The sequence below is a fragment of the Nannospalax galili genome, unplaced genomic scaffold (assembly GCF_000622305.1).
Source record: "Nannospalax galili isolate Female #2095 unplaced genomic scaffold, S.galili_v1.0 scaffold800, whole genome shotgun sequence".
NCBI classification, from domain to species: Eukaryota; Metazoa; Chordata; class Mammalia; order Rodentia; family Spalacidae; genus Nannospalax; species Nannospalax galili.
In genome coordinates this window covers 3192515-3215133 of record NW_008347125.1, presented here as the reverse complement: position 1 = coordinate 3215133, position 22619 = coordinate 3192515, and the positions used below count along the sequence as shown (strand labels likewise).

Genomic DNA, 22619 nt, shown 5'->3' with positions numbered 1-22619 from the left:
ACACACACACACACACACACACACACACACACACACACACACAAATACTTATGCAAAGGATGTGGGCCCCACAACTGTGCACTTAATTTTGGATCAACAGACACCACCATTGTAAATGATCATAGCATCCAAGGATTATTGTTATAAAATAGTTTAATGAATTCCAATTTTATCTTTGAAGATTTCCCCTTGCATCTTCTCCTATGAGTGTGTGCCTAACTCATCATAGCATGCTAACCTTTCTCTGTTTGTTATTTAGGTTGACATCATCTTTGGCAAGTTATTTAACCTTCTTGAGCCCCCTCTCATTTGTTTGCTCCAAGAGTAATAGGGGATAATAATATGTATGTACCACCTAAGGCCTTATTGTGAAAGGTAAAATATGGAGAGTGTCTGACATAGTCCCTGGCCTATAAAGAGATTTCTTCTCCTAACCTGTTCAAACTCAACTGATAAGGAAAAGAAATATAGCCATGCATGTAATATCACTCATATGTGTCTAACCTTGCTTTATTTTATATTTTAGAATAGAGTACTTAACTGTTATAATAGTTGTATAAATGCTTACTAAACCTTGTGTTAAAAAAAAAAGAATCAAAGCTAAAATGGAGAAAGCAATCTTAAGAAATAAATACCATAGTTATCTAGTGGAACATCTGTATGAAACTGCCTTGTTTGCTAAAGCACCTGTAATAAGACTCTGTTAAAAATATATCTTAACTCCTGCCCTAAATGTCTTCCTCTGCAAACATGCCTGCAGAAGGAATTTCCTTTCAGTGGTCTGAGGGCACTGAGCACTTGTGCTAATAATCACGTAGGCTGTAAACCCACCAATGCTGTGACAATGCAGGGGGACCTATAAATTCTGTGAAAGGATTCAACTCAGTGCTCAAGTTCTTTGAAAGGAGGGGTCTCTGCTCAAGTCTGGCTAGCATTAATAAACTTTCCCAATTTCTCCACATGAGGCTCTGGGCACCTTCTCTGTATGTTGTGGCTGGTCCTGTGCCTCAGTTTCCCATAATGAACCTTAATTTTAGCTTCAAATTATACTTCCAAGGAATTTCACTGAGATGAAGGCTGCTTTAATTTAAGCTTACCATGTAAATCAAGTGCACGACAATTTTTTAAAAAGGATGAACAAGTCCCCCAGATGAAATAATAGTAGGCATAATTTTTGACCATACATTTGGGTGAACTGCAGTGGTCCATCATAGATAAATTAAAATCATCTACATATAGACAGCGGTGAAGATTTCAACAGTTGTTTAAGAGGCTTTATAATTCATTACTTAAGGGAGTTGGAAACTCGTTTTGTTACCCATGGTTTTTGCCCCCTCCTTTAAGAACCTTACCCCTACTTCCACTCAGTGCCCCAAAGCCCCAAAGATAAGGCTGAGGCTGAGTACCAACAGCACAAGTTTATTCAGTGGACAAAGAGTGGACTAGTGGGGTCCACCTCACAACTCCTTACCCCATTAGTTCTAGGGAAGACATGGGTAGAAGGGAAAAGAAATAAGGATGAGGATCCACTAAAAAGAGAGGAATGTGTGTGACTTTTCTTGGGATAGGAGAAGAGCACTATCTCTTTTTTGGTCCTTTTATGGCTCTTTCTGGCCTTTGTCATGGCAAGTGTCATGGTGCCCAGAGGTGTGTCATTTAGCATGTAGATGGAGTTAGAATGAGGTTTGGGATTATTTCAGAGGTTATTTAGGTGGCGGTCTTAGATCTAATCATTTCAGCTGATCTGGTCCCAGAGGACACTTAGCTCATAAACATGCTGGTTTTAAAAATAAGCAGAGTTAAGAGCTGGAGACACGGCTCAGCTGTTAAGAGCACTGGCTGCTCTTACAGAGGACCCTGGATTTGGTTCCCAGTACCCACCTGGCAGCTAACTCCTGTCCATGACTCCAGTTCTAGGGGATCTAATGCCCTCTTCTGGCCTCCATAGGCATTGCACACAAGGGTGCACAAATACATGTAAGGCAACACACTCATACACATAAAATAAAAATTAATAAATAAAATTAAGATAATACAAGGAAAGTTAGAGGTTGGACAAAAATGTAGTCCAGCTGCATATTTATCAGGCTGAATAACAGTTCCATTTTATGTCATATTTTCTTCTCAACCTTTTAATAAAAGGCATTAAAATTCATTTTTAATGAGTAATCCTTGCCTTTGTAAAGTTTGATATGAGAATATCAGCAGTTCCTCCCTCCTGTGAACCTGACTTCAGTTTGCCACTGTCTGCTGTAACAAAACACCTTAAACCATGAAGCTCATACACAACTGAAATTTACTTCTTACAGTTCCAAAGGCTGAGCAGTCCAAGATCAGGCAACAGCAGATTTGGTATCTGGTGAGAGCCCACTTTCTGGTTCACAGATGGTGTATTCTTGCTCTGTCCTCCCATAGTACCAGGGGCTAGCTAACTTCCTGCAACTTCTTTTATAAGGGCACAAATCCTTCATGACTCTGTCCTCATAACTCATCACCATTCAAAGGCTCCATCTCCTAACACCATCACTTTGGGGGTCAGGACTTCAGCATACGAATGGGGAAGGACACATAATATTCATGCCGTAGCACTGCACACTCAGAGCACTAAAGGATGGTGTGTTGATCAATTTTTTTTCATTGCTGTAATAAAATATCTGAGAAAACAAGTTAAAGGAGGAAAACTATTTTGGCTCATAGTTTTAGAAGTTTCAGTCCATAGTCATGTGGTTTTGTTGTTTCTGGGTTGTCATGAGGCAGCATCATGGCAGGAAGCATGTGGGTGAGCAGAAACTATCCTCCTGGTGACCAGGAAGGAGAGAGAGAGAGAGAGAGAGAGAGAGAGAGAGAGAGAATGAGAATACTGGGGAAAAGCCACTGGTCCCTCCCAAATAGTCCCTTTTCTCTTTCATTTCAAATATATTTATACTGCATTTGAGAAAAAAAACATGCAATATTTATTTTTCTATGTCTGCTTTGTTTCAGTTAACATGATGCTCTCCAATTCCATTCATTTTCTAGCAAATGACCATTCTTTAAGGCCAAATAAAAGTCCACCAATGTATGTTAGCAGTGGGTACAAAAGCCAGACTCCCTTGGACAGGTGCCTCAACAGTCTCTGAGTATCTGTGTGACTGAGCACTGTGAAATAAAACCTAGGCAAAGAATTATGGGTAGCTGGTGAACAGCCCTCCTCTCTGGCAAAGTCTTTTAAACAAGTTTACATTTTTACACAGTGGTGCCTTCAGTGGGTAGAGCCAGGCATTTCTGAGATGTCCTTAAGACTTCTTTACTACATCCTGGTAAAAAGCACTTGTTTTTTTCATAGCACTAATCTCTTTAGAAACTGTGTATTCCTTAACCTCAACTTTAAGCTTACTTTTCTTGCAATACTACAAGCTTGCCACATCTTTCTATTCTGCTTTATTTTTTTTTTTAGGCAGGGTCTCATTATGCCTGACCTGTATGGAACCAACATGTAGACCAGGTGGCTTCAAATTCACAGATCCACCTGCCTCTCTCTGAGTGCTGGGTTGAAGGCATGCAACCACCACACTCAACTCTGTTCTTCTTCATGTCAATTCACTGTAAACAGCAGCCAACAGTACCCTTACTACAGCCTGAAAATGGGGCTGCCTTGAAATTTCTTCTGTTGGAGTATTACTCCACTGCCTTTAAATTCATTCTCCCTTAAGGTCTCGAGGCATGGACAAAACACAAAGTTCTTTGGCGTATTCTGCTCCAGTTCCCAGTAGTCTTTGTTCTTATCCGCTATGATTTGAATATCAAATGTCCCCACAGTCTGAGGGCTTGAGCACTTGTTTTTGAATTGATGGTACTATTTTGGGAAGTTGTAGAAACTTAGGGAGGTGAGACCTGGCTTGAGAAAGTGGGTTACTGGGGTTGTGTCCTTGGAACCGAATCTTGTCCCACGCTGCTCTCTCTTCCTTTCTCTGTGTCCTGTCTGTCATTGAGTGAGAACTTCTGTGATATAATCCATCATGATGTTTTATGCAAGCACAGGAGGTCATGTGGTCCTCTGAAACTGAGCTAAAGTAAGTCTTCCTCCCTTAAGATGTATCTATCAGGTATTTGGTCACAGATATGATAAAATGTAACTAATAAACCATCTGAAACCATACAAGCACAGTCTTTACTGTTTGCATTCCTAAAGCATTTTGGCCTGTGAGGTCCCATCAGAATCACCCGTTAAGCTCTGTTTGCAATGTTCTAAGCCATCTCTCTCCTGCTTTTCCAAACTTTTCCAAACTCTTCTCATAAATCAGTTCCATATGGTAAAATGACCCCATTTCATTGGTATCAATTTTCTGTGTCAATTTTTGTTTTTTCATTTCTTTGTTTAAGACAGGGTCTCACTGTGCAACCCTAGCTGACCTGGAACTTGTTATGTAGACCAGGCTTGTCTTGAGCTCACAGAAATCCATCTACTTCTGCCTCTAAGTGCTGGGATTAAAGGTGAGTTCCTTAACACCTTGCTTCCGATATTTTGTTGTTATTATTGTAACAAATACCTGAGAAAGACAACTCAAAGGAGGCAAGGTTTATTCTGGCTCCTGGTTTCAGAGGTTTCTGTCAGTGGTTACCTGGTCCTGTTTTTTCTGGGCCATAGTAAGGCAGAGTCACAGCATAGATGCCGGCAGAGCAAGCCACTGGCCTCAGAGCATCTGGGAAGCAGAGAGAGACAGAAAGAGGCCAGGGATCAGATGCAGCCTTCAAAGACATACTCCCAGTGGCCTAGCCTCCATCAGGCCCCCCTTATAATAATCCATTGAGCTAGGACATATTAATGGCTTAGTTCCTAGATTTTTATCAGAGCCTCAGGAGCCAATTACCCCTCAGCAGTACCACCAACTGGAGACCAAGCCTTCAGCACCTTGAGGGTAAGGAAAGCAGCTCATATCTACATCATAACAGTGTGAGACTATGGAAAGGGTAAACATGAGACCTGCACCTCCCCTCTAACCTGGACCCCATGTGAATCCTGACCACATTCCCTGAGCCTCTTTGGAAATGTTACCCATAAGCCTCCTGTATGCATCCAGATATATTCAGCTAACTTGACAACTGTCAACTTAGAAATATTTTTAGTTCTAGTTGTGCTTCACGGTAGAATGCTTACCTAGCATGTGAGGCTCTGGGTTTAATCCCAGCAAAGCAAGGGAAGAAAGAAAGGAGGAAAGGATGGAGGGAAGGGGGGAAGAAGAGAAGGGGAGAGGGAAGGAGAGAAGGGGAAAAAGAAGGAGGGAGGGAGGGCAGGCTCTAATTTCTTGATAAATGAATATTCTCTCAGCTTCAATGAAGAATGCTTCAGAATCTGCAGGGTCGGTGACTGCTTCAACTACCATGCAACTATCTTGAGCTGGTCCAAGCTTGGGTATTTACTTAGTGTCAGCGGGACCCCAGAGGCAAAGAGCAGAGACAGCATCTATGTCCAAATAAACATTTTCCTCTGTTTTGATTCAAGCTAGAGATTGATTCAAAAGATACAAATTGTTTTAAAAAATGGTGTTTCAAAAAGTTAAATATACTTACCTTATGTTCTAGCAACTCCTTCATATGTAGCCAAGATAATTGAAAACAGACACTTATGCAAATCACTATTCAAAATAGCTAAAAAGTTAAAATACCCCAAATATCTATACATATATATGTACATACAATGGAATATCATTCAGCAATAGAAATAAATGAAATGTTGATGACACTACAACATGGATGTATCTTGAACACAGTCACTAATTTGAAGAAACCAGACGCAAAAAGTCACATATATAAAATATGTGGAGTAAGAAAATCTTTGGAGGCAGAAAACAGATTGTTGGTTTTCAGGGACTAGGGAAGTAAATTCTTATTGGTATATAATTTTTCCTCTTGATGGTAATGAACATGTTTTGGAACTATGTAGAGCTGTGATTACACAACAATGCAAATGTACTAAAGGCCACTGAAGTATGCACTTTAAAAATGGTTAATTTTATGTTATATTATATCACATAAATAAAAATGCAAATTAATGCAAATCCTGCAATAAATTTAAAGAACATGGGAGACTATGAGAGGAAGGTATATATACATCAAAGCTCTGGAGGACGTTCTCTTCCTTTCTCAAACACTACTTCTGGTTTTAGCAATAAACCCTTTTATTTAAAAATTCCAGGTGGATGTTGTTATATAATAAGGATGGTCCAGGTGTGGCTCTGGGTGCTCACCTAGTGTCAGCTGTGACCCCAGGAGCAGAGGGTAGAGACGGTACCTACACTCAGCCACCCAGCTTCCCAGCATGCTTCTTCCTTGAACTCACTACTTTCCTATGGGGCAGAGGCTGGGCAACCCATAGCCCCAAGGTCCCCAGATGTAGGACAGCTGGCACTTGTATCAAATCTTGTAAAAAAAGGATTGCCTCCTAAATATGCAATCTGTATATTCCTTCTTGAACAATCCACTTTCTGACACTGACCCTGAGGAAGGAAGACCCATTGGGTCATGCTGCAGGGTGTTTCCCAAGATCTTATTGCTGTAAAATGTCTTAATTTGCAGTTCCAAATTAGCACTTTATTGTGCTTTAAATGCCTAAGAGTTGAAGAGAAGAGAATGTCTTCATTCTGACCCGGGTGTTTGGGAGTGAGATGTTGGGGGAGACTCAGAAGAGTCAGGGAAATTTTTTTTAAAACCCCAAAGGGATAGTTAGAGCCAGTGAGATGGGCCTGGCTGTTTGCTGGCTGGCAGTGATCAAAGTTAAGATTCTGCCCCCCACTGGCATCTTGGAGACGGAAGATTCAGGTGCTTGAGGGATGCTGTTGAGTTGTAAGAGATACATATTTACCATGCAAAACCCTTTTCAGTAAGCAACTAGCACAGATAGTCGGGGTCTGAGCACAGGCTTAGTTTAAATATTAGACAATAGATACCAAGTGCAACTTTCCTAATTTAACCTCCAGTCCTCCCCTCTTCTGAGCAGCATCTCTCCTACCGCCTCTTGACTCTTTTTCTGCCTCCCTAGTTCTTATCCTGAGGAGCTCCATACAGTTCCCTGTCAACATCAGGCTATTCAGGTTCTTGAGATTCTTTAAGGCTCTACAGCATAAACCCAGGCTTTTCTAGCTTCTGTTGAAATCCTCTCAGGTTATCTACTTTCTTGTACTATACCCTGTGTTCCAAGGACTTTATATAGAGATGAATTCATCCTTTTCTTTTTCTAAAAAAAAAATATTTTACTTACTATTTTTATTTTATGTGTATGCGTGTATTGCCTGCATGTATGTAAGTGCACCCATGTCATGCAATGCCCACAGAGGACAGAAGAGGCTGTCAGATCCCCTGGAACTGGAGTTACAGAGAGTTGTGATCTGCCTTGTGGATGCTGGGATTCGAACCCAGGTCTTCTGCAAGAATAGCCAGTGTTCTTAACCACTGAGCCATCTCTCCAGCCCCAAATTCATCCTTTTCTTAAAAAAATTTTTTGTGAGGGGCTAGAGAGATGGCTCAGTGATTAAGAATGCCAGCTGTTCTTGCAGAAGACCCAGGTTTGATTCCCAGCACCCACATGGTGGCTAACAACTGTTCGGAGCTCCAGTTCCAGGGGAATCCAACCCCCTCTTCTGGACCTCCATGGGCATTACATGTCATGGGTACATTTACATACATGCAGGCAATATACTCATACACATAAAATTAAAAAGATTTAAAAAATTAATTCTTTTTTATTTCTTTATTTTTATTTTATATGTATGAGTGTTTTGCCTGCATGTGTGTAGGTGCACTTGTGAGTACACCCACTATGTGGGTGCTGGGTCCTCTGAAAGAGCAGCCAATGCTGCTATTGAGCCCTCTCTCTAGCCCCAATAAATTCATTCTTTTTTTTTTTTTTTTTTTTTTTTTTGTTTTTTTGGTTTTTTTTTGAGACAGGGCGTCCCTAGTAGCCCCAGCTGCCTTGGAACTCCCTACATAGACCAGGCTGGCCTTGAACTCAGAGAGATCCACCTGCCTCTGCCTCCTGAGTGCTGGCATTAAAGGCATGTGCCACCATGCCCAGCTAAATTCATTCTTAAGTAATATGTCACTGTGCCAACATCAGAGTACTTACACAAACTAAGAGCACTAAGGCATTGCTTAGAAGAATGATCTTATAGATCTTATAGGACCACTTGTGCATGTGATTTGTCACTTACTGAAACATTATTACGTAGCACATGGTTATTAGTAAATTTTAAAGCTCTAAATTGAGGAAGAAAACTTCATCTGAACATGGAATGTCACCACAGAGGACTAGTGAAGCCCCAGTTAAACAGCTTGCTTAGGTCTTGATCAGCAAAGAGTTCTAAACTGAAGCTCAGAGGAAAGGGAAGTGGGAAGTGGTCCAGGTGAAGGGGATGCATAGAAATGGACCATTAGGCATATGAACTTTCAGGCATGGCCAAACCTAGGCAAGTGGGTATATCAGATTGACAAGAACTTTGTACCCCTTCAAAACCATATGGGCAACCCTCCAAAGCCAGGGTTGGGTTCAACATGAAAGACAAGGTTCTGTGGGACCTGGTGACAGATGGCTGGCGGCAAAGGCCAACTTCTTGTCCAATCCAGTCTGGGGACAATATTTGCATACCTATCCAGTCAGGAAGTCCTATAATTGTTGATTGAAACCACTGTCTTTGGAAGCACTGTATTTAACACCAAGTTTGGTCTTTGTGGGTCTCACTTCCAACTTCTAAGAGACTCATGAATACATTCTCCAAATATATGCAGTGCTTGCACTGAGAAAAGTTCTGGGAGACAAATTGTGTTCTTCTTAGTAAGTTTCTGGTCAATTTTGGGTAATTTGTACCCTATGGGAATGGCTTAGTACCCTGCATTTTATCTAGGCCTACTTAGTCAGAAGTCTAACTTTGAGGAGAAGAAGTGAAAAAAAAAATAGGCTGGGTGCTGAGAAGACAACAGGACCCTGCATAATCCAGAATTAGTATTCTGTCCAGGTTCTGAGCAGGGAACTTTCCCAGCAGCTCCAGGGTCTTCTTGGAGGACAGGGCAGTGGCATCCAGTTGCCCTGGCTCCCCCTACCCCTAGTGTACACCTGTTTCCTGCTTCACTCTCCCTGACATGCACACACACCATTCTCTTCTAACCCTTTGCTATACAAAATGTATTCCCAAGACATAGAGCATCAAACTCCCCGGGAACTGGTTGAAAATAATCTCATTGGCTCTAGTGGTCAACCAAACTCAAACATGGATTTGAACAATAACAACCTATGGTCTTGTGACATAAATATGAGGGGTGAAGCAGGCTAGCCCATCCCCCAGGCTGAGTCACAAACCTGCCTTTTCATAAACCTCTTTCAGTAGCTATTATAGCTGGTGCTTGGCCTCTCCATTCTCACCCCTGGCCTCGCACATACTTGAACTTAAAAAGCAATGTCCCTGACCGACTATCTCAGATGACTGGTATGTCCTAGGTTGCACAGTCTTGATCTTTGGGCAGTTGCCTTGCCCCTCCCCCCCAGGATGTATGACAGGGTCATGTCTTGTCCTCCTAGGTCTTGAAGATGTTGGGAAAATTTAATTAAAATCAAATTATTTGGGGCTGGGGATGTAACTCAGCAATATAATTCATCCTTAGCATGTACGAAGCCCTGGGATCAGTTCTCAGCACCAACGTGGTGCGGGGGTGGTATTCCTACCATACCAGGAAACTTTTCCACAAAGGCAGAAGAGAAAAAACAGTGTTATTGATGAATAAGCATTAAGCCTCAAAGTATTGAGCACCACAAATGATCTGCTAAGGAGGCTGCAAAGACAGAAATCCTACCTTTTTGTTAGCATGTACGAAGCCCTGGGATCAGTTCTCAGCACCAACGTGGTGCGGGGGTGGTATTCCTACCATACCAGGAAACTTTTCCACAAAGGCAGAAGAGAAAAAACAGTGTTATTGATGAATAAGCATTAAGCCTCAAAGTATTGAGCACCACAAATGATCTGCTAAGGAGGCTGCAAAGACAGAAATCCTACCTTTTTGTACATCCAGGTAGCTAGCATTTTGTACATCCAGGTAGCTAGCCCCCCCCCCCCCCATACACACATCTAAGATAACAGGACTTGTCAGCAGTATCTGTCACACACAGTTCATCATAAATCCACTTGGTAATTGTGCTGGTTATCTGTGTAAGGTAATCCTTTATCCAAAAGAAAAGGAAAACTTCTTGATTTAGGACAGAATGTAGTTTTGTAGCTTGGTGCAGGTACCTGCCAGGTCCATTGGTTCCAAGCCTCCCATAGAAACTGGGAGTCAGGGCACTATCTTTTCCTGTGATTCTATTTCAAATAGTTGGCTCTAGGATCTTTGAGAAAGACGTTTCTGGGTTTTAAAGGCAGCCAAAACCTTTTAAAAGGCTTTTGGATTTGCATACACCTTAAAGAGACAGAGGGAAAAAAGTTGCAACTTCAAGTTGTCTTTTCTTTTTCTTTTTTTCTCATCTCTTTCCCTTACCTTCTCTTCTCTCTTCTTGAGACAGGGTCTCTCTATGTAGCCCAGGCTGGCTTCAGAGTTGCTTTAATCCCCCTGCTTCAGCCTCTTGAGTGCTAAGATTTCTCTTTATTTAATGTGTATGAGTGTTTTATTTGCATGTATGTTATGTGCACCATGTTATGTGCATGCAATGCCTGAGGAAGCCAGAAGAGGGTGTTGCATCCCCTGGAACTGGAATTATTGATGATTGTTAGCTGCCATGAGGATGCTGGGAACTGAACCTGGGTCCTCTGCAAGAGTAGCTAGTGCTCATAACTACTGAGCCATCTTGCCAGCACCCCCCCCAACACTCTAGTGTTGAAAACTTCCTCCCCAGCTGGTGAGACTATTGAGAAGTGGTTGGAACATAAAGGCTCTGGTTCACTCAATGGATAAATTAATTGATGAGTTCCTAGTTGGATGTGCTATTAAGAAGTAGGGCTTCCTTGAAAGAAGTAGGTCTCTGGGGTAAAACAAAATACAGCAAAACAAAAGACTGTTTTTTTTTTGTTGTTGTTGTTGTTGTTTCCAATATCTGTATTTCTAAGAAATAACCACAATGCTGGGTTGCCTCCTATGAGCTGGTGGCCTGAGGGACACTAGAGGTCCCCAAAACAATAAAGGCCATTGCCAATAATGTTGGCTGTATACTGGAAGTGGATGGAAGAAACCTTATTGCTGAAGACAGTACATGATGTGAGCATGGCAGAGGGGGAAATCAAACTTGGACTAAGCTGGAAACTCCCCACCACTGGATGGGTGGCTTTCATGGTGCCAAAAGGCAACACGCAGGTGACTGGGGGAAAATAGAAAATAGTGGCCTATAATTCTCCTCAATGATGAATCCTGAGCGTTGCACTGTCAACATACCAAACAAGATGTTCCTGATGGTGCAATAGTGGAACATATAGTGTATGTACAACCAGCAAATTTCAATTGGATATAATGTCCACTCCTAGGGGTGGAACACACATCTGGTACAGTGACCCAGCCAACCCCCTGTGGCAGGGGAGAATATAGGCCCCACTGGGAAGTCATTGCAATTGCTTTGGTAGATGGAAATGATAGCAGTCACTGTTTAGATGTTCTTGCTTCTTGCTGTGTGGTTTTATAGTAGATGGAATCCCATTCAAACTGGCCAATAGCCCATGGAAAACAGATGATGCAGAGAGACCCAAAAGTTCAGTGCCTTGCCATAACGAGAGGAAGATCACCCCCTCCAAGGCTCAGGGACTTTTGCAGAAGAGTTTGGTAGAAAGAATGTAAGAGCCAGAGGAAGGGGTTGAGTGTTAACTGGAAATGTCCTCTGACCACTATGCCAGCAAGCTATAGTCACACCTCCTTCCCACTCTCATCAAGGAATTGAGGGGAGGGGTCAGTTACCCCTCCTACCCAATCATTCAACCTTAGCTGCATATGGGGGGAGGAGCCAAGGCCATATAAGCCAAGAACACCAAGAGCCACCTCTCTCACAATTTTGTGTGGCTATTGGGAGGTCACAGGATCTGCATTATGAGTGTGGACTTTATGGCGCAGTTATGGGTGCCCACTCTTCGGTAAATAAACCACTACTCTATACTCTGCAGAGGCAGGCAGATCCCAAGACAACATTCAACTATAAGTTCGGCTTTATCTAGTGCCATTCTGCCTTGTGGGGTCACGTGATATGGAACCCCATCCTTCAGACCTATAAGAACAAGGAGTTCCCTTTGTCCTTGGGATCTGAAGGATGCCTCCCTTCAGAACTCCATCATGTTACCCATGATTGTTATAACTCTCCGAATAAATCTCTTCTGAAGACTAATTTGTGTCACCTTTCTCTCCACCAAACCACTGTAACATATCTTATATGACCTATAACATTTTTATCATTCCTAATATCCCTGCTTGGCTATTCTTTAGACACTGAATGAACTTGTGCTGTTGATCCTCAGCCTCTGTCTTGTCTTTGACTTTGTGACTCTGGAAAATGAACCTTTTGTGGTGTTGAGTTTCTTAGGAGAGGGGACAAGATGTTCTGGGTAACAAAATGAGTTTCAAACTTCCTTTTAAACTGATAAAGTATAAAGTCTCTTAAAAATAACCAAAATCTTTACATGTGTCTATATGTAAATGGTTTTAACTTGTACCCAGTGGATGATTGAACTTTGTCTAAATATGTGGTCTAAAGTGATGCCCATCATTATTTCATTTGGAGGACTGTTCACCCTTCTTTCACTTTTCATTTTCTTTTCAGTACTGGGGTTTGAACTCGGGATCTTGTGCATGCCAAGCAAGTGTTCGACCACTGAGCTGCATCCCCACCCTTCAATTTCCATTTTAATGAAATACTTGAACATAATTTAATGCTAGAATTATGGTTGAAGTTGGACAGGTTAGTAAAAGGCCAGGGAGAATGGTAGGCACTCTCTGTATTTTACTTTCTTAAAAATAATGCTGGTGGGTAGGGATAATCCCTCATTTTACTTTTGAAAAGAGGGGAGGAGACCCACAAACCTAGAGAAATGTCAAAGATAATTTTCCCAAGATCATGTCGACCTAAATAACTAAACAGAAAAAGTTTTTGTAAAGAGTAAGTTTATTATCAAACTGAATGTGACTGTGGTGTACTGTAAAAATAAGTTGGTGATTTAGATGTTCTTGCTTCTTGCTGTTTGTGTTTTAATAGTAGATGGAATCCCACTGAAATGGGCCAACAGCCCATGGAAAACTGATGATGCAGAGACCTGAAAGTTCAGTACCTTGCCACAATAGGAGGAATACCATCCCACACATACCACCCCCTACAAGGCTCAGGGACTTTTGTGGAAGAGGTTGGCGGAAAGAATGTAAGAGCAGGAAGAAGTGGTAGAGTGTTAACTGGAAGTGTACTCCAACCACTATGCTGGCAAGCTATAGTCACACCTCCTTCCCATGTTCATCAAGGAGTTGAGGGGGGAGTCAGCTACCCCTCCCACCCAATCAGTCCACCTTAGCTGCACGTGGGGGAGGGGCTAAGGATATATAAGTCGAGAACACCAGGAGGCACCTTTCTCACCATTTTCTGCAGCTGTCAGGAAGTCACAGGATCTATATTTGAGTGTGGACTTTCCAGTGCAGCAATAAATGGGGGGCACCCACTCCTCTGTAAATAAACCCCCACCCTATGCTCTGTTAGAAAGAAAGAAATAAAGAAAGAAAGAAAGAAAGAAAGAAAGAAAGAAAGAAAGAGATAGGTGTTTAGATAGAAAGATTGAGAGGGATCTGACTAAACTGCAAGTGGATGGACTTGCACTGGGGAATGTCTGGGGACACTGACTTGAACAGTGGGCCTTAATACCCAGGACACAGTATATGGGTTCCAGTGGGTGGGCTATGGGAGGGTGCTGGTGGGGACGGGGCTATAAAGATGATTCATATTGTTTGAGATATTGTATGAAATACAACAAAATTTAATAAAAACAAATTAAAAAAATAAGTTGGTGAAGATGGTGAGTTCTATAAACTGGCAAGTCTCATAATTAAATTCATTTTCCACTCTAAAAAGAAAAGAGTAAACTTATTCAGAAGTAGGAATAGTGTGCCATGGTGAGCTATGTGCACATTCATAGAGGCTAAGGCAAGGGAAAGCTTTTAATGACAAAATAAGAATTGCTGAATCAATTTGAAGCAATAACTCTTGGCTACAAGGATCAGCTACAAGGGTGGCATTGGTACAAGATGAAATGTAGTTTTGGGGCCTACATCCTTTGCAGAAGTATTTTTTGTATATTTTTGCAGTGTTCTTTGTTCAAGTTTGTGGTTTGGGTAGAGTTTTTTGTGATGGTTATAGTTATCAAGCTTAAGCATAAGATCCTTCCCCCCTTCACAGTCTCCCAGTTAGTTTTTAAGGAACAATAGTTTATTGATTATACTGCAAATGAGCAGTGGGTTGTTCAATAATGATATCATTGTGGGGTTTTTGTGGGGGTAGGATTTAGCAAAATGATGCCATTTAAATTCTGATAACTTTCATGATCATGAAGCTAGTAATGAGGCAGAGGTACGGATTCCCACTAAGGATCTGTGGGAGAGTTAAATACCCACCCCACATATATTTATTTGGTGTATTTTGAGCTGGATATTCTGAGACAGTGCTGACTTCTATGGACATGAGGATGGCTCTGAAAAGCTGTTCTTTTGTAATTAGAAGTCTTCATCTGTCTGCATTAGTTAAGTACACAGCAATTGCAGGCAGAGTTACTTCTATCTGATGCCCCCCTCTCTCTACAGGAAGAAGGGACTGGAGGTCTGACAGGTGACTGTTACTTGGTATGCATTCACCAGATGATTTCTGCTTACTGTGCTCATCCCCTCACCATTCCATAGCCTATGCTCATCCTCTCCACCCTTCCAAACCTGTGCTCATCCCCCCACCCTTCCATAACCTGTGCTCATCCTCCCACCCTTCCATAACCTGTGCTCATCCTCTCCAACCTTCCATAACCTGTGCTCATCCCTCCACCCTTCCATAACTGTTGGGAAACCCTCCCACTCTCTTCCTGGCTCACTTTGAAAGTGCCGCCAAGTGAAGATGCCAGGCCTTATCTGAAACATGGCCTTTAGCATAGTTACCGGAAGTAAAAACTACCCGCAGGTTTTTTCTATATGATAATCAGGCACTGTCTGACAGTCTGGAAGATAGGAGCCCACTGCCACATGTAAATAAAGCATACTATGAGCACCTATCAACTGAGGCTTTTGCTACTGCCTCCACACTATAAATTCTCTACTTTTCCCACTAATAAACGGAGCTGTATCACTGGATCTGGCTGGAGCTATGTCATTGCTGTTTCACTGCGCCTGGGACCAGCCTGGGATCAGTCTCCCGGGAAGAGCTGTCTTCCGTCAGCACTCACTGGCCGTCCTGACCACGTTCGCGGATCGGTGGCCAACGACCCACGAGCACAGGGAGAGCCTCCTGCAGCTGGCCCGAGCCTCCCAGAGCTTGGTGCAGAGCCCGCCTGCAGCCGCCTGCAGAGCCCGCCACGGAGAGAGAGAGAGAGCCTGCCTGCACATAACCTGTGGTCATCCTCTCCAACCTTCCATAACCTGTGCTCATTCCCCCACCCTTCCATAGCCTATGCTCATCCTCTCCAACCTTCCATAACCTGGGCCCATCCTCCCCTACCCTTCTATAACCTTGCTGTGCCCATCCTCCTAACCCTCCATAGCATTACTCTGTTCTTCCTCCCCTACCATTCCTAGTCTGTACCAATTGTCTTCTGCCCAGAATCTCCAGCACCAATCCCTTGAAGTTTTACATGCGGACAAACATTTGAGTCTAACCCTCCCAAATCTTTGACATGTGCAATGGTTTGGAACTTAAATGTGCACTAAAAGCTCATATGCTGAGGGCTTGGCCCCCAATGTGATACTGTTCAGAGGTGGAACTTTGGGGTGGTGATTGGATCACAAGATTCTGATGTCATCAAAGGATCAATCCATTTACGGATTCAAAACGTAATGGATTATTGGTAGGTGGCAGAAATTTTAGAGGGTGGGAAAATTGGTCACTATGGGTGTGTCCTGGAAGGGAATATTTTATTTTCAGTCTCTTTCTCCTCTTACTCCAATCTATTTATGTCTTTCAGCTGCCATGAGATGAGCAGTTTTGCTCCATCGTGTGCTGTGAGGAGGAGGGGACTGGATGGAGGAAGTAGATCACTGAGAGCCTGCCTTGAAGGGTGTACATTGTCCTGGCCTCTTCTTGCCACTGCTCCCAAGCAGGGAGCATCTTTACTCTGTCATGTTCTTCTGCCCCAATATTCTGCCTCACTAGAGGAAGGAGCCAGCAGCCATGGACCCAAACCTCTGAAACCATGAGCCAAAAGAAACCTTTCTTTCCTTAAGTTTTTTTCTCAGGTATATGGAATAGCATCACCAAATTAAAACTGGCTAACACAAATATCCTACCCCAACTCTGCTATCTACTGGTCCTTACCACACACCCATCCCTAACTAAACAGCTATTCCCCACCATTTGGGGCTGACAAGGCCTACTTTGACCTGTGGGTCATTACCTCTTCATTTCCCTTCTTCCAGTCTGTCCCTTGGAGAAAAAGACTAAGTAAACTTAGCTCTCATTTAAACAATTTCTATCTGTGAACTGACTCATTAAAGAATAACTGTGAATTCTTGTGTTGCTCATTCAGCCTGATTTCACAATATCCATGAAATCAGACAGGCCTGACAATTTGTAATATGCTGGCTTTGCCTCACTGAGTTGAAAAGCTATCCAAAAAACAACCCAAACCTCAGTTGCTTCTAGAAAGTATTATCAAACTACATCAGGTGAGAACAGTTTTCATGTCAGAACATATTTTTGAAATTATATTTTTGGCCACTGACCTGTCAGTCATTCCTGGCTCTCCAATTCTAGTCCAACAAGTCTTGGCAGGCAAAGGCATTTTTTCATCAGAGAGAAACTAATCAACTTCTGTGCCTTCAAAATGTCTAGAATTGAGAAATATTCTAATGCCACAGCTTTTCCAGCAAATTTTATTGCTTTCCTTTTGTTCTCAATACACACGAGGCTGAGGCCCAAGCAGTGACTAAAGGCTTAAGAACCTGTGTAAGTGCCTTCCTTGTTTGGGTTTTAGTACTAGCTTTGCTTCTTATTGGCCATGTGATGTTGGGTTACTTTGACAACCTGTCTGTGTCTGTTTTTTCATCTTGAGGCTGAAGATAAAGCATCATCTACATAGGGCCATGTGAGGGTTAAATGAAGCATAGCAAGTTCACTGTCTAACATAGTATAGAAGGGCAGATAATACTGTGCAGGGAGCCCTCTCTCTCTCTCTCTCTCTCTCTCTCTCTCTCCCCCCCCCCTCCTAAGGATTAAACCTAGGGCTTCGGGTATGCTAGGCAAGTATTCTAGCATTGAACTACATCCTCAGCTCATGGTTTTTTGAAATAGAGCCTCAATATGTAGCTCAGGCTGGCCTTGGGCTCTCAAGTACTGGGATTCCAGGCTTGTGCCCACCATCCCTTGCCTTCACATTCTCTTTCCTCACGTGTACTTGAGTTCGATCCCCAGCCTGGTGAATGGGGGCGGGGGCACTGTGGCTTCAGGGAGGGAAAGGCACAAGACAAATTGTTTTTCTCCATTTTCATGCTTTGAAGGGGAAGGAAAGGAGGAGAAAAGAAATGAAGATTTCTAGAAAGAATTCTCATTTTCCCATAACCTAAAGCAAAATAAAAACAACAAAAAATTAGATAAGAGTCCCGTAGCCTAGGTTAGGAAGATGGTGATGGGGAAGTCAGAAGGACTTCTTTCCTGGTTGGAGAGGCTGTGGACAACCTCACAGATATCCCCTCTGCCCTGGCATGGCATGTGCGTGATGGAATAGAATGGCCAATCGGCTCCATTCCAAGGACTCACAACCTGTGTGCACGAAGAAGCTTGTAATATCTCCTTTGAGTTGACTGGCAAGGGAAAAGGAAGGAGAAAATACTTTTTTCATATGGCTCTTGCATTGTCCAGAGCAGTAGATACCCCATAAACATTTACAAAGAACATATTTGAATCACTAAGGTAGGATGGTGTATTTTATAGACCATCTTCAAGTAACAATAAGAAAACCAAAAGTTTGAGAACTATCTTGGACCCAAATTTATCACAAACTAAGAAAGTCCTTGAGGTACTTGCATTCTTTCTAGCTCCTGAAGTATTAAAATGATTTAAAAAGTAATAAAACACAGCATTTAAAAAAATTTTAGAGATTTTTAAAAAAGATTTATTTTTATGTATATGAGTATTTGCTTGCATGTATGTATGTACACCATATGCATGCATGGTGCCTGAGGAGGCCAGAAGAAGGCACTGGATCGCCTCAAACTGAAGTTATAGATGGTTATGAGTAGCCATGTTGGTTCTAGGAACCTAACCCAGGTCTCTCCAGCCCCTTTAAGTTTTTTTAATGTTGAAAATGTAATTTTAATAGATAATTCTTTACCTTACAAAGGACACAATAAAGTACAGCACATCTGGAAGAAGCTCCAGAAGTCATGGGACTAAGGGAGGAAATGCCGGGTGGGCTACAATATCTATTACCTTAATAAAGATTCCTGACCAGAAGGCAAAGTTATGACTGGCTACATTTATGACTTAAAGAGAATCAGGAATTAGATGTGAAAACTGTAAGGGAAAGAGCTCTATCGGTGAAGAAAAAATAACGAATATCAAACTAAAAAACAAAAAGAGCCCTCATAGCAAACACTAGATGGATAAAAGCAAGACTTACTAACTGGGAAGAGTCAATGTTCTTGAAGAAGGAACCTCTCTGACACTTCTACGAGCTGGCTGCTTGGGATTTGCTCATTGGGTCTACAAGACTCACAGAGGCCTCAGCAAACCTCAAATGACTGCCAGTTCCCAGCAGCATAAACCAATGGTCATACATGAAGTTATTAGACAAGAGAATGGTCTTTACCCACATTTGAGGCACAAATATGGACAATGCATGTAAGTCCTACATGTCAACTGCAATTATTTCCTTTGTTATGACCAGTACAGTCAATTTTCAAACATCATGGCAAGATATCAACAATCACCTGACTGAGTAGTTAACACATTTATTTCAAATTTCTTGGATGTAAAAAAAAAAAAAAAAGACACCGATCCTTTATGCTTGCTCAGAGACAGTTTATAAATACAGTAATATAGTAATACGAATTTGCATCAGTGAAAAGAAACTGGCAGAATCCGCCTCTTGCCAATCACTTTATCAGGTGGCGAGGACCAAAACAGAATATTCCATCCGTTTTATTTTAAATATGATTGTCACATTGGGAGAATGAAATAAACACAGTAAACCAACTGTACAAGGCAAAGTAGAATAAGAAAAAATATTTTACTAAAGCACAAGATTTACAGACATTTCCAGACAAGCCATACAAACTGGTCCTAAGCTTTTTTTTTTTTTTAGAATAAGAAAAAATTTTTTACTAAAGCACAAGATTTACAGACATTTCTAGACAAGCCATACAAACTGGTCCTAAGCTTTTTTTTTTTTTTAGAATAAGAAAAAATTTTTTACTAAAGCACAAGATTTACAGACATTTCTAGACAAGCCATACAAACTGGTCCTAAGCTTTTTTTTTTTTTTAGAATAAGAAAAAATTTTTTACTAAAGCACAAGATTTACAGACATTTCCAGACAAGCCATACAAACTGGTCCTAAGCTTTTTTTTTTTTTAAGTGGGGAGGGGATCTACACTTGACAGCAAAGTCACAAAGTTATTAGTGAGGGCTGTGATGTTTATTTAATGTTCTCATTTTGGTTCAAACAATCAAGCTTGTCCCTCTACAGAGTCTAAATGAAGTTAGACTTGGCTAGAGACATTATTCTAAAGAACTGGTTAGCTGCATTTAACCACTTACATTAGACCCCACAAAGGGCAGGGGAGGGGACCGTAAAATTAAGATAAGACTACTTTCCCCTTAAAAATTAAAATACAAATACCTATACTCCTGCAGCTAACCTCGACAACTACCTTCATTCACAATGCTTTTTGCTTAAACCATGATGGAGAAATGAGAAAAAGCAGGGACACTTTTCAACATCTCACAACAATCCAGGCGACACTTCTAGCCTCTGCTGGTGCTTTACAACAATGAATCAGGACAAGACAGATTTGCTAATGTGCATTTAATCATGAAAGATGAAGATGCCTGTGCTTTTATTCTGTACTGTTTCTAAGACTGTGTCCATTAAACGCAAACAAAAAGGAAGAAGTCCTGGCAGAACAGAAGTGAGCACACCTGATGATCAGATCGACTTAAATATAATCCATGGTGTCGAGCCTAATCCATGCTCCTGCTCTGTCTGTGGCTTAGGCTTCCTTGGTCTTCCACTGCTCAGCTACATCATTTCCTAACTGGATTAGTTGCACTCAACAAAGCCTGTATTGATAGCAGAACTGTGCAGATCTGCAGTGCTGGAGACCACCTGTCTTTCAAAACATCTAAGCATATTCTTCCCAGCATGTCTACATTAGGGTGATAAATTTTGGTCATGAAATGTACTTTAGGTTCTGCCACTGGGTATTCTTCTGGAAAGAATAATACAAGTTTTAAAGTCCCTCCCTCAAAGGGGGAGTCCTGGGGGCCAGCAATGACCACATGAAAACAATGGTCGTGGCTCTTATCTGGTTCTGCTTTAATGCCAGGAACTGGTTCTGCCAGCAAACGCTGGGCTTTTTTTTATCAGATCCTGAGTTCAGCTTCTAGACTCTCGTCTCCAGCTCTGCTTGCTTCACGCACCCCATTTAAAATTTTAAATATTTTAATTCTATTTATTATTAGTATGTGTGTGTATGTGCAGTGTCACTCACGGGAGTGGGGGGGGCACACTACCAATCTGCTTGTGTGGCGGTCAGAGGACAACTTTTTATCCTTCCACTGTGGGTCCCAACGACTGAACTCAGGTCATCCGGCTTATGCAGCAAGCAGTTCTGCCTGCTGAGCCATCTCACTGGCCCCAAATGGTATTTTATTTATTTATTTATTTATTTATTATTATTATTATTATTATTATTATTATTGTCTTTTTGAGACAGGGTCTCCCTGTAGTCCCAGCTGACCTGAACTCACTATGTAGACCAGGCTGGCCTTGAACTCACAAGTATCTGCCTGCCTCTGCCTCCCGAGTGCTGGGATTAAAGGCGTGCGACACAGGCATTCATTTGCTCATTATCCTGCACTGGGCAGAGTGCCACCTCTGACCGAAGGGGCATAAGGTTGGCTTTATCTAGGAAGTTCACTAGAGCTGTGTTATCCTTAATGGCTTCTCATTCCCCAGGGTCATGTGATCTTTTATCATTTAGTAGTCTAATGAGCACACAGCATTTTGATCCCAAAGAAGGAAAAGGAAGAAGCTGGTGCCCACCCAGTAAGGTCTAACAGTAACAGAGCTAGATCATCTCTGTCAGATTCTATCAGTCAAGGCAGGTCAAAATGCCAGATGAGCTTTGAGGAGAGGAGATAGACCTTACTTTTGATGGGACCAGCAGCATGAATCAATAGAAGAAGAATCATTGGCATTAACATTTAGAGCCATATAGAATTATAAAAATTGCACTGTATGGCTGGAGAGATGGCTCAGCGCTTAAGAACACTGGCTACTCTTGCAGAGGACCCAGATTCAGTTCCCAGCAACCACGCAGTGGCTAATAATCATCTATAACTCCAGTTCCAGGGGATCTGACACCCTCTTCTGGAATCTGCAGACACTGCATAACACAGGTGCACTTACAAACATGCATGCAAAGCACTCATGTACATAAAATGAAAATAATAAATAATTTTTTAAAATTGCCCTGTATTGCTGATGATGTAGCTCAGTGGTTGAATGCTTGTCTGGCATGTATGAAGCCTTGGGTTTGGTCCTCAGCACCAAGTACGACAAAATACAGTGTATGATAAATGTTTAGAGTGAACACACCACCACTTTCAACACAAAAGTGTACAATGACTATATGATTAACCTTGAATATAATGTCAATATTCTAAATTTAAGGTGGAACTCATAGAAGACTGGGGCAGGAGGATCCTGAGCTCCAGGCCAGCCTGGGTCACAGAGCAAGTTCCAGACCAGTTTAGGCTACTAGTAATACCTTATATCAAAAATAAGTAAATTAATAAAAAATAGTGACTAGTGAAATGGCTAAGCAGTTAAGAGCACTGGCTACTCTTGCTGAAGAAGATCCAGGTTCAGTTCCCTGCACAACATAATGGCTACCATCTGAAACTCCAGTTACAGGGGACATGATGTCCTCTTCTGTTCTCCAAAGGCTTTGCACAGTTGCACAACATGAGTGCACTTACATACATGTCTGCAAAACACTCATATACATACAAAAAAATAAATAAACCAAAATAATTTTTAAGCTCCAATTGAAGCTTTAAAAAAAAAAAAAAAGCCAGGCGTGGTGGCACATGCCTTTGTGATCTTACTGCTGGAGTAGTGGAGACGGGAGGATCTTTGACCAACCAGCCTACCTAATAGGGAGACCCTGGCCAATGGAAAAATAAAACCTACTTCAAAAGACAAAGTTGTAAGATTACCTCGGGGCTCGTGGGG

General features: G+C 41.9%; 1 pseudogene; it reads right to left on the bottom strand.

The window, feature by feature from the left end:
- Window positions 1–20316: 20316 nt before the first annotated feature.
- The window catches only part of LOC103742483, a 10470-nt pseudogene continuing 8167 nt past the window's right edge, over window positions 20317–22619 (bottom strand).